At 40.3% G+C, this 15,570-nt stretch overlaps 1 protein-coding gene across 2 annotated transcripts in view; it reads right to left on the reverse strand.

The window, feature by feature from the left end:
- Nucleotides 1–15,570, reverse strand: part of ZNF407 (zinc finger protein 407) — a 415,743-nt gene that overhangs the window by 143,831 nt on the left and 256,342 nt on the right. The gene's annotated exons all lie outside the window — the stretch shown is intronic.

Here is a 15,570-nt window from a genome sequence, read left to right on the forward strand (position 1 = left end):
AGCACAGGCACCGCGACCGCGCCCCCGACCCCGCCCACACGTGCAGCTGCTTCCCTTCAGTCTCCGTCGTCGTCGTTACAGCAGTAGTAAAAGGCACCCAGCACAGGTTCAAGCAGGGGTGTGTGTGTGTGTGTGTGTGTGTGTGTGTGTGTGTCAGGGGTGAGGTGCTCAACCAGAAAGAAACGAAGAATCAGATGGCCTCAGATTTCCAACAGAGCGAAAGGAAGTGCCCGAAGAAAATCAAGCACTGTGTTTATCAGTCTTCCCTGCAGGTATTGCTGAAGGACAAAATCCTGTAGGACGATGTCTGAAGAAAAGGTTCCATGTCCAGAAAAAGTTAGGACATGGTAGGTATTTAGCAAACGCGTCTCACGACGCACTGATTCAGATTATGAGGGCTCCACAACGAAGCTTTCTGTGGCTCCGCACGGCCCCAACACTTCTAAGTGGAATTATGCTTCTGTGTAATACGTAACTGCACCCAGGAACGCACCCTGGGAGCACTGGTGAAGAACACAAAAATGGTTATAACCCCAAATTTTAGAGTAGCTATGGTGTCAGTCATACGTAGAGGCAGCAAACACCTTCAGAAACGCAAAGACTCGGTAGACACGCTAGCTGCTCACTCAGGACCAGAGGAGGAAGGAGCGGTGTCATCGAGCAAGCAGAGCTCACGGCCGTGGCGCTGGGAACAGTGCCCCACAGGGACGGCTTTTCCTTCCAGCACGTGGAGGAGCTGACCTACAATCACCTTCCTCCTGAATGGCAGCCTACGCTGTGCTGACAGCCCTACAGCTGGACCCGAGACACTCCTTTGGGAAAGCTTCTGCTACTTCCCCCCCATCCCCAGGCAGGGCCTGGCATCAAATGTACACATCGGCTCTATATGGGTAGGAAGATGAAATCAGATCCCTCTCAGCCTAGACTAGAAAGAAACACACCAGGACGCTAATGCCTGATGCAGCAATGCCCATTTCTTTTTTTTCCAAACATACTTTAATGATTTACATATTAATGTTTACATATTTTTCAAAAAACTTAAATAATACCAAAGAAGATGGAGGAGGAGGAAGAGGAGTGGGAGGAGGAGGAGGGGGAGGAGCGGGAGGGGGAGGAGGGGGAGGAAGAGAACGGGCGCAGCAGAGATGTTCTCAGCTGTGTGCACTTTGCCTTTGGCAAGGGCTCTGTCAAGCTCTGTGTTAAGTCTCTCTCAGAACTTAGACTAAATCTGCATAAGACAGTTAGTGAACATATGCATGTACAACTTATCTCTTTCTTGTCACTACTGAATTATCAAATTTGCTTTTTATATAAATCCCCTACTGTTAATTAATAAGCACTATAATAGGGTAATGATGGGTAAGAACCTCACGTGTTCTGTGTGCCTGCCACTGGCCTGGCTACTTTGACACTGTCCCAGGACGCTGTGGCAGAGATTGTTGAGCGACCATCCCGGAGATGAGTATCAATGGCTACAGGGCTAGAAAGTGGTTAAGACAGAATCTGAATGTCGATTTTCTGTGCTCATGGGCAGGGCATTTCAGGCACCACAGCCCACCTTCCTTACAGTATTTACGTATCAAAGGTACTGGCATATTCTAAGAAAAGGGTGGGGTTCTAGAGTCTCTTAAATGTATAAATATTCTTGGAATAAACAACAGCTCTGCATCAAGTTGACAGAAGTAACACAGAAAACCATCTGAAGGCAGATGAGACAAATGTCCACTCTGTGCTAGTGAAAAGGAAGAGGACCAGTTGGGGAACTCACTGGGTGAACTGTTCCAAGTCATTCTCTAAGTCAATGGATCTCCCAATTGTCTTCCATGGCATCACAGACACCCCCTAAATTCACCACTGTTTACTGACATCGGGGAGTGGAAACAAAACCTACTACTGTACTTAATTATTACTGTCTATGAGGACTGTTAAGTCTTTGGTGCCACCTATATTATTTCCTTATGGAAAAAGCTAGGCACAAAGAGTCATCAAAGACAATCACTGATCAAGTGAGGAAATTAAAATTACCAAAGTACGCACATTTCAGTGTATGATGCCTACTTAAATGGGGGACGATATAAACAACAAATCCTAATCTTCGGTGAAGGAAGAAAGAGATGACTTTGAAAACTGAATATTTTGTTTTTAAGAAGTGTATATCTTGGATAAAAATAAAGCAATATCTCTTAGTACGTCAATAGCACATGGAATTTAATAATCAGGGGACTATTACTGAAGCAAGTGAAAGTGGGGAGGGAGGATTAAAAAGACGAGAGCCTTCTTTTTATTTAAAAATATAGACTAAAAACAAGAAAGAAGTGGTGTGGAACTTGGTATTTCAGGTTAAGGATCATTTCATACGTATATTTTATACCTATTTATTTTTATTTATGATATGTATACTATGTATATCTTTTATTTTATGTAAAGAATACATCTGTGTGTATGCATATAATTCTGTTTTATATACACATATAAGAAACATTAAATATATGCAAACAAGAAGAAAAAATAGTCAATGTCTGTCTGCAATAGAAAAGATACATTTCATCTATTTCGTTGGTAATAGCGTATTTGTGTACTACCATAATTTGTCCTGCGTCTAATGTCATGCAACATAAAATTTTTTAAAATACTGAGACCAAAAGGAACCTTTCACACCTACAAAATCAAACTATTTCAATCCAAGCCTAAAAAGTAAAAGCTGTAACATATTATATCAACGTCATTTAAAGCAGAACTCCTATAAAGTAGGGGCAGACTGCAGTCCCCATACTTGAGACTAAAGTAGGGGCAGACTGCAGTCCCTATACTTGAGACTATCCTAAAACAGGTAGCTGGCTATGGAGCAATGTCATAAGGTTCAGTGAACGATAAGTAGGCTGGGTACCTTTAGCCAAGGAATTCTGGATGACATTGAGCCCCAAAATGATATTCTTCCCCAAAACAGAACTTCCAAGTAGTAATTAGAATGGCAAGTTGAAGAGGGACAAATGAAGAGCAGGTCAGGCAGGAGAAGTAAGGATGTCCTAGGGGCTTCCCTGGTGGTCCAGTGGTTAGGACTCCACGCTTCCACTGCAGGAGGCATGGGTTCGACCCCTGGTCAGGGAACTAAGATCCCACATGCCGTGTGGCATGGCCAAAAAATAATAAAATAAAGTAGAAAAGGATGTTCTAAGACATTATTTCAAACAGGGTCAGACCTAGATTGCCAGGAATTAACAGCAGTTAAACCAAGTGGGCATACAATCATTAGGAGTGGGTGACTGAGTATGTCTTCAGTTGGACATTGATTTTTAAGGTAGAGAGTGTATTTTTGTCCCATGTTCATAGATTGGAAGACTTAATATTATCAAGATGGCAATACTCCCCAAATTGAGGTACAGATTCAGTGCAATCCTATCAAAATCTCAGCTGGATTTCTTATAGAAAGTGACATGCTGATTCTAAAATTCACACGGAAATGCATGCGACCTAGAAGACTCAATACAATCTCACAAAGAACTAAGTTGAGGACTCACACTTTCTGATTTCAAAACTCATGAAGCAACAGTAATCAAGACAGCGTGGGACGACAAAAAGAACAGATGTAGGAGCTCTTAGCAGGGAAAGTGGGACCACCATTCCATGGGACGTTAGATGCCTCAGCGCAGGGCTGCAGGCTCCTTGTGGGGAGCAGGGATCCATGCCGCACTTGCTGGGCCCATGAGCGCAAGCACTGGGTTTACGGGGAAGGCCTTCTAAATTATGAGGACATGTCACATGAAATTTTGAAATATGACACGCTGAAAATCTTGAGGCAACTTTACATATATGTACATATATACGTGTATAAATATATAAAGCGTGGGCTAGGCAATTAGCAAAAGGACCAGAGATGTGACCTGACTAATTTTACGGCTTCTTAAAAAATATGTAATAAAGGAAATATTTTATTCCGTTCAAAAGCAGTGCATTTTAGAATAATAAATTAGGGCTTCCCTGGTGGCGCAGTGGCTAGGAATCCGCCTGCCAATGCAGGGGACACGGGTTCGTACCCCAGTCCGGGAAGATCCCACATGCCGCGGAGCGGCTGGGCCTGTGAGCCACAACTACTGAGCCTGCGCGTCTGGAGCCTGTGCTCCGCAACGGGAGAGGCCGCGACAATGAGAAGCCCGCGCACCGCAATGAAGAGTGGCCCCCGCTCGCCGCAACTGGAGAAAGCCCTCGCACAGAAACGAAGACCCAACACAGCCAAAAATAAATAAATAAATATATAAATAAATTTATTTAAAAAGTCATTATCCTGCCTGCTAACTTTAATAAATTAAGGCTAAATTTAAAAAAATAAAAATAAAAAAATAAAATAAAATAAAATAAAATAATAAATTAAATAAACCACAAGTGCTTCTAGAACGCCAAAAGATTATGTCAGTACTACACGCTCACTATTAACACAAAAGCATGTTAAATTTATGTTATTTAACCTAATAAGAAGGAAACTTAAAAAAAAACCTAGTGAATATTTTTTCCTCTTTTGATGCATATTATTTCAGTTATTAAAAAATAATGCACCGCTGAAGTTGAAGAAACATACCTTCACATATTTCAAACATCAAACAGTCTAGTGATAGACAGATATAGTAAAGCCTCCTCCCAGCACGGGCCGATCACCCCCACCTCCACCAGGGACCCGGGATCCCTAACTTCTTATCAATCTTTTGGGAGAATTAAGAATGATTTTTCCAGTCCACAAACACACTGTATCTTCTTTTCTCCCCTCTTCTTGTATGTAAATTTGTTGGCATAACACGTGTCAGCAGCACGTTCTTCCGCCTAACAGGGCGTGGGGATGTTGTTTCCACGTGACTGTGTAGGAGCAGAGTGTCCTTCCTGATGCCTCCCTCTACCCTGCCCTACTCCCTCCCTCTGCTCTGCCTCCTTTCCTTCCTCTGTTAATAGCCAGGCAGTATTTCACGGTAAGGACAGAGTATTATATTTAACTGACCCTCTACTGATGAACATTTAGGTTGTTTCCAATCATTTGCTAGTATAAACAAGGTTGCAATGAATCATCTTGTGAAACACTTTCCATTTCTCAGGATGCCAAGAAAATCTCAGGATGCCAAGTGAAATTGCTTCCAATGGCAATGGGCATATGCTTTTCTAATTTTGATAAATGCTGCCAACTGCCCTCCAGAGGAGTTGTAGCAATTTACACTTCCACCAACAATGTTTGAGAGAGTCTGTTTCCGCACATTCGTGCCACTGTAGTGTGTTGTGTTACCAAACTTTCAAATTTTTGCCAACTTAGTGGGTGAAAAATGGTAGCTCACTGGGGTTTCAATTTTTAACCTTTAAAAGTTTTAATCTGCATTTCTCTTGTAACGAATAAAGTTTCTTCAAATATTGAAATGTCATACGTATTTTCTTTTCTCTGTACTGCTTTTCCATATTTTTGATCAGTTTTTTTTCTAAGGGTTGTTAGTCATTCTCTTATACATAAAGGAGGTAGATACTTTATGGCAAAAGTAACAAATATTTCTTCCTTAGTTTCCTTTAGACTTTGCTTACAGCATCTTCTGAAAAGCAGAAGCGTTTTATTTTGTTCATCTTTTGTCCTATGGCTTCCTTGCTTGGAGGTCATAAAGGATTGTCCCAAATTTGGTTCTAGTACTTGAATAGTTTCATTATGTTCCACTAAATATTAGATCCCTTTCAAAATTCTCCTAGAGTGTGGTGTGAACTGTGGATCCAGACTGCTAGCCAGAGCTGTCAAGACAACATCTTAATAGTCTACCTTTCCCCCACTGACTTGAAATGCTACCTTCACCAATATTTTATTTATCTGAAGCTAATTCTGGATTTTCTATCACAGTCTGCTGGTCTGTCTATGCCTGCGCCCATCTGTTACAATGAACCAAGCTGCACAAGGCTCACATCTGGTAGAACTCATCCTTTTGCATTGCTTCTTTTCCTCCCAGGTCACAACTTCCCACCCAAGTCATCAGGTCGTCAATCACAAGACTGTGCTGGTGAGCTGGTGTGGCAAACATCATGAGTTAACTACGGAACCAGAGAGAATAAAGTAGTATCATTAAGACACAGTCAGGTAATTTCTATGTATTTATTAACATGTACTGGTAATACTGTCTTACCGATAAAGAAAAGGAAATGCAGAGAGAGCAGGCACAGATGTCATGCGCTAACGTGCACACACATCCCAATGAACATTCCTTTCCTAGTTCCCCAAGGGAAGCTATGTACCTGCCTCACCACTCCCAAACTCCTGTGTGAAATTAAAGACTGTCTTGGTCTACTGCTAATAATCTGACAGGTTGTGTATGTAAATGGACATTAAAATCTTCTGAAAGTTCTACTTAAAGAACTGTGTTAGTTTTCTTTAACATTCTCCCTTCCACACTTTCTGACCATGGAGTATTTTGTTGTTGTTGTTGTTGTTGTTTTATGGGAATAATATATGTATCTCATAAGGCTGTCATGAGGGTTAAGGTAAATGATATTAAACAAGTTTAGAAAATACAGGAGGTACTCAGTTCACTTTTGATTACTATTGCTAGTCTTTCTATTAAATGCAGTACAGTTCAACTATCTGGATCATCATTAGCAATTTTCTCACTGTATACGAAAGGCAATTTCAATTCGTTTGAAAAATAGATTCCCCAGTTATATAGTGCATGCATGCATATATGTTTAGAAATGCGATTTCTTTTTCTGCCTGTTCAGAATATACTTTTTGAACTAATACCCTTGAAAAGAATTACTCTGTAGTTAAGTTTGCATTGGAACAAGTGTATTATAGTACATATTTATCTAAAAGTTCAGTTGAAAGAGGCTTCTACTGTATCTTTAAAAGAGTAATCCAAAATGAATAAAGAATAATCCAAAGGAAGTCTTTTTGTAAACTAAATTTAAGAAGTTTTCACATTTTTTTAACCAGTAGTATTTAATTATAAATTCACTGAGCAAAAACTGAGTCTAAGAAAGCCTGGGAAATCTCCAAGGGAGAAGAAAATAAAGCTGCAAGTCACTGCAGGTGGCAGGCAGTAACCAATACAGCAGCTAAGGGCTTCTTCCACGATTTATGTAACACAGCCCAGGATACAGTCCTCTGCCACTTATGTTCTCACTAAAGGACCCATAAAGAAAGAGCCTGGTAATTTTAGATTACTAAACAGTTGTGCTGGTTAAATTTAAAATTGGTTAGAGGGTACAAGAATAAAGAAGTTCATATTCCTCTGGTTAAAATGGAACATTTTATCAACGATGTTTAGCAAACAGATGAATGTCATTGGGAGTGTTGAATGCAATACATCACCAGGACAAAGAACACAAAGACCAATGTATACAAGGGATAAAGATGTCATTTCAGATCAATGAGGAAATGATGGGTTATACAACAAATGGTGTTCAGTCAATTGCCTATCACATGGGGAAGAATAAGTTAGACTCTTGTGGTCTTATACCATGCAAAAATAAATGCCATTTGGACTTTAAGATTAACCTAAGGACACTAAATTATAAACGTGCTAGAAGAAAATACAAGAAAATATTTTTATAATCTTGATTTGAAAGAGCTTTCCTGAATAAAATTCAGAACACAAATGCTATAAAAAGATGTAGCAAAAACACTTCATAAAACTTAAAACTGCTATATAGCATAATAGTCATAAATAAAGTTAAGACAGGGCAAAGAAATGGACAAAATATATGAAACATATATAAAATGATTAATATATAGACTACAAAATGAGTACCTATGATTAATAAGAAAAAAGATAAAAATCTTAAAAACTGGATAAAAAACATAAGCAAGAAATTCCTAACTGGAGATCTACAAATGGTTATGTAAGCATTAAATGACTCTAGTAACCAAGGAAATACCAATTAAAGCCTAAGGTAACAGAAGGGCAAAATTTAAGAAGACTGGTAGCATTAATGAATGGTAAGGGAAACGAATGCCACTGGTAAGTGTCAGTTAGCAAAGGCTTTGGGAAGACATTTGATGACAGCCTTCAAAAGTAAAATACACACATACTCTTGGACTTAGCAGTTCATTTCTAGAAGTTATCCACAAGGAGAATCATTAAACCATTATTTATGGCTAAACACTAGGGGAGAATGTGAAACTAGATGTTTGCTTACAAAGGAAATGAGTTGTTAATTTACAATGATCCACACTACGGATTTCCATACTGCTGAGAGGTAAGGGTTACCCTGCAAGCCTGCTTCCCAGAGTAGGAGCTGGTCTCCTACAGAGCTCCATGGAAGCCAACTACATCCTGGTAGAATGCTGGGAGGGCACAGCCTGATCACAGGAAAAGCAAGGGTACCCCCCAACCATGAGTGTTCATGTGGTGCCAGAACAAGGCAAGCGACCTGGCAGGCCAGGCCACACGACTGCTCCCGCACAGCCCTGACCTCACGCCATCTGGGGTGGACTCCCCAAGCCATGGAGCTGACCAGTCCCATGGTGCCTTTCCCAGTCTGACGCCAGGCACCGCAACGTCCCTGAGTGTGGCTCCAGAGAACCACAGGTGTGACAGGTACAGAGACAGGCTGAGGGGAGGAGTAACGATGACACGCCTGTCTCTGAATCTCCCTCAAATGCTACGGAGGAAGCCCTAGTGTGTGTGGGTGCAGCTCATCTTTCATCCTTACTTGTTGGACAAAAGCCACTCAACAAAATAAGGTACACCTTATGTACTACCATGGAAAAACACTGTTAAGTTAAAAAAAAAATAAAGCAAGTCCCAGGTAAATACATATAAGAATCCTTTCAGCTTTTGAAAACTACACAATATACTCATATAGATACACAAATGCATTAAATGGGTATTAGAAGAAAGCCTAGCAGACTATTGATGGTAATTATATTTATGGAAAGGTTTCCAAGGCAGAGGAAACTTCTACGTTTGCTCAGTATATTTTTGGATCACTTGGATTATTCATGAGAATATCTTTAAGTTTTACTCATGTAAAGCAAATATGATCAAAACATGCAGTTTAAAAACAACTGGATTGGATAGTATTATACAGAATGTAAATGTCATAAACAATACAACAGTATAGCTGACATAAGTTGGTAATAGAAAGGAAAATCAAGTGTAAAGATTCTCATGCTTACATAGACATAATTCAATCTGATGAATCAAGTAAAAGATTTAAGTAAGGTAAGTCAGGTTGTAAAGGTAATTACTTAGAAAACCAAAATGAATACAGTAAAAAAATAGGGGAGAGAGGAGAGGTGTAGCGGTAAACCGGGTGCATGGGCTAACTTCCTGATCTGTGACAACAACCGGATGCTGCCTATAAACCAACAAACAGAGAATCAGCAAAGTGTTTAGGTTTTCTCTAGCAGGACAAAAATATGAATGATCACAAGTGGTTACGTCAGGAGAGCGGGGCGTGAAGAGGACCCGGAATGGGGTGGGATAGTAAGACTCTGACTTTTCAAATGATAAAGTTCAAAGAGTAAAAATAATATACAATAACAGTAAGTTTTACAGGCATCTAAGTAAAATAGATACTTAAAAATAACAGTATATTTCATTACTTACAAAATTATCCACAGTTTCTTTTTTTGGATAATTTTGTAAGTAATGAAATACACCATTTCTATAAACTCTAAGGCAAAAAGAATTTATAGAAATCAGAAGTAAGTACAAAACACAATCTTCTGAACATTTTCTGCAATATCAAATTTTAATTGGACAATTTCTGGATCACCCTGTTCTAAATTCTACGAATTTTCTTTTTCTTTTTTCCTAACTGGTGGCTAACTATTAAATAGGACAATTCCTATCAGGTCACTTCTCATTGTTTCCTGCTCGTCATAAATCCCAATTCTTTGAAATCAATCGCTGTGACAATAAAAACTGATGTACATTAATTTCTCTCCCCATTTCTCAGCTATAGTTGTGTTAACATTTGTTACGTGATATAAGGGGATGTGCGTCATCTGATGATAACACAGAACAGTGTCCCACAGGAAGAAGGAGCCCGTGAGTTAGCACAGGAGTGGATGAAGACGGTCGCCTGACTGACCGTGCTCCATCCACTGCTCTCCAGTGGCCGGAAGGATCCAGGTTCTGGGCTCTGCCACTATGTCGCTGTCAGGTATTCACAGCCCCGTCCCGAGTGCAGCTACCACTACCACGTGCTCATGGAGAAGCCGCCACACGGCAGCCACAGCGCTGGCCCACGTGACCCACGCGTGGGCTCTGCTCACCCGTACATCTGAGTGCTGGTCTAAAAGCCACAGGGCAAGGCCAGCCTTTCAGACCCACTGGGAGGTCTTTCAGAACAGAAGTAATTTAAGCCTAATTATCGTTATGATTTCCATGGGAAGTCTATAATTACAAGAAATGTCTATTTTCGTAGGTATTGATTTATTATTTTCAAAATGAATTTACTCAACACATATTTATTTAGTGCCTACTACATTAAAAGAAACATAAAAATGAATCATTTTGGTTATATCCTCAAAGAGAATACAATGTGATAGGAGAGATGAGCCATGTACATCAACAACCATAACAAAAGGCCATGCTTCATAAAATGAAACTTAATTTTGAAACAGGGTTGAAAATTCCACCTGTCTACTTACAGGACTGCCACGCCCCCTTCAGTGACATCTTTAATTGAGAATGGCCTAAAATTTTCTTGTTTCCACGCTATTCAAAATGCTTGACTGACTTCAACTGACTTCAAATAACATTGATCAACTACACACTTGCCTATGGATATGCCACTGCCTTGGATAGGATTTGCACACTGCTCTACCGCTCCTTCTATTCCCAAGAGTATGTAGAACTTCCCATCTGTTCTGCACCATTCATATTCCCACATTTACATCCACTTAAATTCCTTCTCTATTCATATCCCTGCTCGTTTTGGTTTCTACAACCAGTAAGAGGAATAAGCTGCTTTGAATTTAACAACCTGCTCCACCTTCCACTCTGCTGGAGAACAATGAGATTCACAAGGAAGAAATAGTAGGAAGCGACAGTAAGCTCTGTCTCTGTTAGAAACCCAAATTATTCCGTTAGCATTTAACGCTTCAAGAATAGTCCTACTCACACAGTTTGTGTGGTTGTAGAACAGGAGATTGATTTAAACACGTGGCCAGACGTGGCTTGTCCTCCATGGCATATGCAGGGAGGAGGGCCACCCGCCAGTGCAAGCCCTACAGAACCTTGACTTCTCCTTGGTTCTTCTTTAGCCCAAAGAGGAAAAGACAGTTACAATTTCATTAACTGTTCACTTCTTAATATACTGAATATATATTCTCAGTCTAGAAGAAGGTAACTTGCTTTGAGAAAAGTGCAACCTAGTAGACTTTCATCTGCCATGAAGACAACAAGTCATAAGCTTATATAAGTCAGTTTAAGTAATTACCAGATGCCGTATCCTATGTGCTTATGAGAAAATAAATCCCCGTTCTCTCAGGTAAAAACGCGTAGCAGACATTAATGGTGGCCTATCCTTTAACAAAACAGAAATATTCCAGCATCCAAATTAGTCCAGCACGATGCCTACAGGGCTTCAGGGAAAAGGCCTTGGTGGCCAACGTTTCACATATCTCAGTTACACAAAATTATATATATATAATTTTGTGTAACTGAAATATATATATATATATATGTGTGTTTTTTTTTTAATCACCAACTTGGAATTCTTTTTTTTAATACCATTGGAATCTTTTTTTTTTAAATATTCATTTATTTTCTTTATTTTTTTTGGCTGCGTCGGGTCTTCGCTGCAGCACACAGGCTTCTCTCCAATTGCGGCATGCAGGTTTTCTCTCTCTAGTCGTGGCGCGCGGGCTCCAGGGCGCGTGGGCACACAGGCTTAGTTGTCCCACGGCATGTGGGAGACTAGTTCCCCGACCAGGGATCCAACCCGCATCCCCTGCACTGGCAGGCAGGCTCTTTACCACTGGACCATCAGGGAGGTCCCTATATATTTTTCTTCACAGCAGGAATCCTGAGTCTTTAATATGCTGTTCAGAATACGTCTGAGGAAGGCGGTGCAATACAGCGAGTGCTTCTCAAACTAACGTGACCCCAGAAACGTTTTTCAAGGCTGAGCTAACAACGCCGCTTGAAGTTAGTGACTGGCGAAACCAGAACACCACGTTAGCCGTACACGTCGCTCTCCTCCCACGCGTTTTCCGTGCAGCCGCGGTGAGTGCTGGTGGAGATCCTTTCCGCTGTTATCTTGCCACGCTTTTTATACTGGACCTTTGAAATAAACAGAGTCCCCACTCCAGCTTTTCACTTCTACAAACCTACGTCCTTACAGCACAGAGTGTTAGTCTCTCCTCTTCTGTTAACTAGCTAATTTAGCAAAGTGAAACGCTGTGAAACCAGGAAAGGCACGTAGACAAGAGGCCTTCCGAAGAAAAGGATCTTTAACAAAGTTCAGGCAAATGCAGCCTGCCCCTCCTGCTAAGTCCAAGCAGTCACTGGAATCGTAGTTGTGGGGGAGGCTAAGGAGGGCAGAGAGGTGCACAGAGACGCTCACCAGGGCCTGAACTACATGCAGGTGTGCGCTTACCGAGCTCTGGCTTGAAATAGCTACAAATAATACTGCTTTACAATTGAAGATATAAATATATGTAGTAGTTTACTGTAGCTTTTCTAGTTGAAAGCGTTTCAAACTTAAGGTTATATAAGTAAAATTTTTACTGAACCAAAAATACATTTCACAACATTTCTGAGAGTCTGGGCCACACTTAATTTTACTTGGGACGATCTTATAATGTCTAAGAGACAACAAAAAATTAAAAGGCTGGATTTAAAATACACTCAGCTTCTGCACACATGCGTAAGAGCACAGTTCATTGGGGAGGTGTGCAGACCTGATCACAATAATTCACTACATGCCCAAAGACTCCCTTGGTCTATTAGGGGCACGGGAGGGGCTGCCATAAAATTTTAAATACTTCTCAAGTGGCTGAAAGGAGAGTGCATCCCTCACACCTGGTGTACTGGAGGAGCCTGGCCAGCAAGCCACCAGGATTAGAGCGAGGAGGTGTGGCAAATAATAAGACAGAAAGTTTATTTTCTGGCCACAGGAAACAGTGAACTTCCCTGTCTTTGAAAGGCTCTTGAAAGGCTCTTTCTCTGGCTCTAAGTTTATTCCTTACAAAGCTCTCTGAGGTAAGTGTATACTTACAGTAGATTTAAAATGCATACTTTATTTTGTAAAATTGAGTCCTATCAAGGAGCATTTAAACCTTTTATAATTGTAAAGTTATGTGATCACTTTTGAAGAAAAACTTAAGAGAATCACTGATTACGAGGGGCCATCGAATTTAATAATCTGCGTCCATCTTTACAGAAATGCTCCACGTAATCCATTTAACAATCATAACTGGTTCATTTCAGTCACTGCACACAATGCTTCCCTTTGTCCCTTGTAAGTCTCTCAAACGTCTTATTTTAAAGGAATATACAGTACTCCCGGAAGACATTTTCCCATTTCTATTCTCTTCGGCTCCTGCGAGCCCTTGTTCTGTGTGATAAGGCAATCTCCTCCGGGATCGGAGCTGTGTAGTTTCGCACCACGAGTGACAAGGACTCGACTTGAATAACTGCTGTGCGCAGGTTGTAATTATGTCAGCTGGAGTGTTGAACAAGGGGACTGATTAATGTGCGCCCCGGCCCAGGCGCAGTCCCTATCAAAACCTCCGCGCAGGCCAGCAGTGGGGACGGGTTAAAGCAGAAAGACAAAACATGCTGTATCGTCCATGACGGATGAATTGCTCCAACAGTCTTCAGGCAGATGTTCCAGGACAGTATAATATACAATTACTCTGCCTTATCACTTTCCCAGGGACAATAAAGCTTCCTCCTTCTATAGCTCATGTGAGTGAAGGCAAAATTCGTTTTACTTTTACAGCACCGACTCACTTATCATGGTGCCTTGATTGTGCTTTTACAGCTAAGGCAGACATAGCTTCCAGTTTTAAACTAAAAAAGAAAAAAGAAAACCCTTAAAAATAAAACTGGAGCCTTGTTCTGAATCTCTTTTACATCAGAACCCACAACATTTTAGAAGATTGTTGTGTTAAAAATGGATGCAAGGAAGGTAATATGGGTGTGTGCGTGTGTAGTTAAAAACAAGTACACATAACAAGAGGTAGGATTTGGATTCTGTAATCATTACATTCATAACGTCATTTTCACAGGCCATACAGAAATCATTAATTGGAAGGAACATGTAATTAATTTATATATATATATATGCTGATATCGCCCATATATTTCCCAGGCACATAGCTCCTTGAGTCTGAGGGTACATTTCCAATGACACACTTATTCACTGCCATTCCTAGGTGGCGTCTTTGAGAGCCTTCTTCCTTAAGAAAGCTGTGTTAGCAGAGAGAGAAAGGAAGCTGCCCCAACTGTTTCAATAACACCTTGCAGCCAATGCTAAAATGAACCTACCTCAGGGGCGCTGTGGTGAGTATTTCTACTACCTTGATTTGAACTCATGGAAATGGTGCCAAAAATTTGTTACGAGATGTACAGAACTATCTCAATTTGCAAAGGGAAATGTGCTTTTCATTTTTAAAGTTGAGAGACAAGCTAAAACCAAAATCTGAGAGGCAGCCATACCGTCTTGTGGTAACCATAATTTATAATGAAACAAAGCAGCAAAAATTCCAATAGAATCAAAGGAAATCCATACAAAATGCTAGTGAATGCAAAAGAAAAGCATATATCAACCTGTGGGGCAATATATATGACTTATTTCCACTTTTTAGTGGTTTAGTACAACTGACACCAACACTCAGCAGTTATAATATACCTTAAGTCATGAAAACAAATCATGTACCCTACCTCACCCTAAGGAGTGATATATTTGCTTTCTCTTTTCATACTATACACAAACTCCAATACCCACATGGTCCTTATTATTAACGTTTCTCTTGGTAGGACCATTCCAGTAGAGTATATGTTTCTAGAAATATGGCAATTTGAAGAAGGCAGGGGTCAATCTAAAACAGTGAAACGGAAGTTTTAGTACAAATGGACATAAGAAGTATAATTAAAGCTGTGATTGGTAAAAGAGTTATATCATACCTGTAATTATTTGGAAGCAGTCACGCAAATGAAAGGTAGGTAAAACAAACAGCAAGGGTTGTAAATATATATGGGGGTCAGGTGTCATCACAATAAACGTCTGTGAGTTTCCACTGGCTTATGATGTCACTAGAGGGGCCCATGAGATTTACTGATCTTAGAAAAACCCTAAGACATCAGCAAAAATTGTTTAGAATAAGTCATAGAAAAGATGTCACACTTTAAAAGATTACATTTAAGATGAGTGTTTGTTTGTTAAATGATTGCCCTGAATTGTTTGCTAGTGCCAAGCAAATTTTTGAATTACGTATAACAGCTAAAGTAATACAATATTTTGTGGAAGTAAATTCCTCATAGAAAGCAAATAAAGTTCCACTGTTTGAATGTGTATGTAGGGAGGGCACAACAGTCCCATTACACAGTCTCTATGTTCTCTGATTCAAAACTTTGAACACAACAAAGGTAAAAGTTGGTGCTA

Source organism: Eubalaena glacialis, chromosome 15 (assembly GCF_028564815.1).
Source record: "Eubalaena glacialis isolate mEubGla1 chromosome 15, mEubGla1.1.hap2.+ XY, whole genome shotgun sequence".
Lineage (NCBI taxonomy): Eukaryota > Metazoa > Chordata > Mammalia > Artiodactyla > Balaenidae > Eubalaena > Eubalaena glacialis.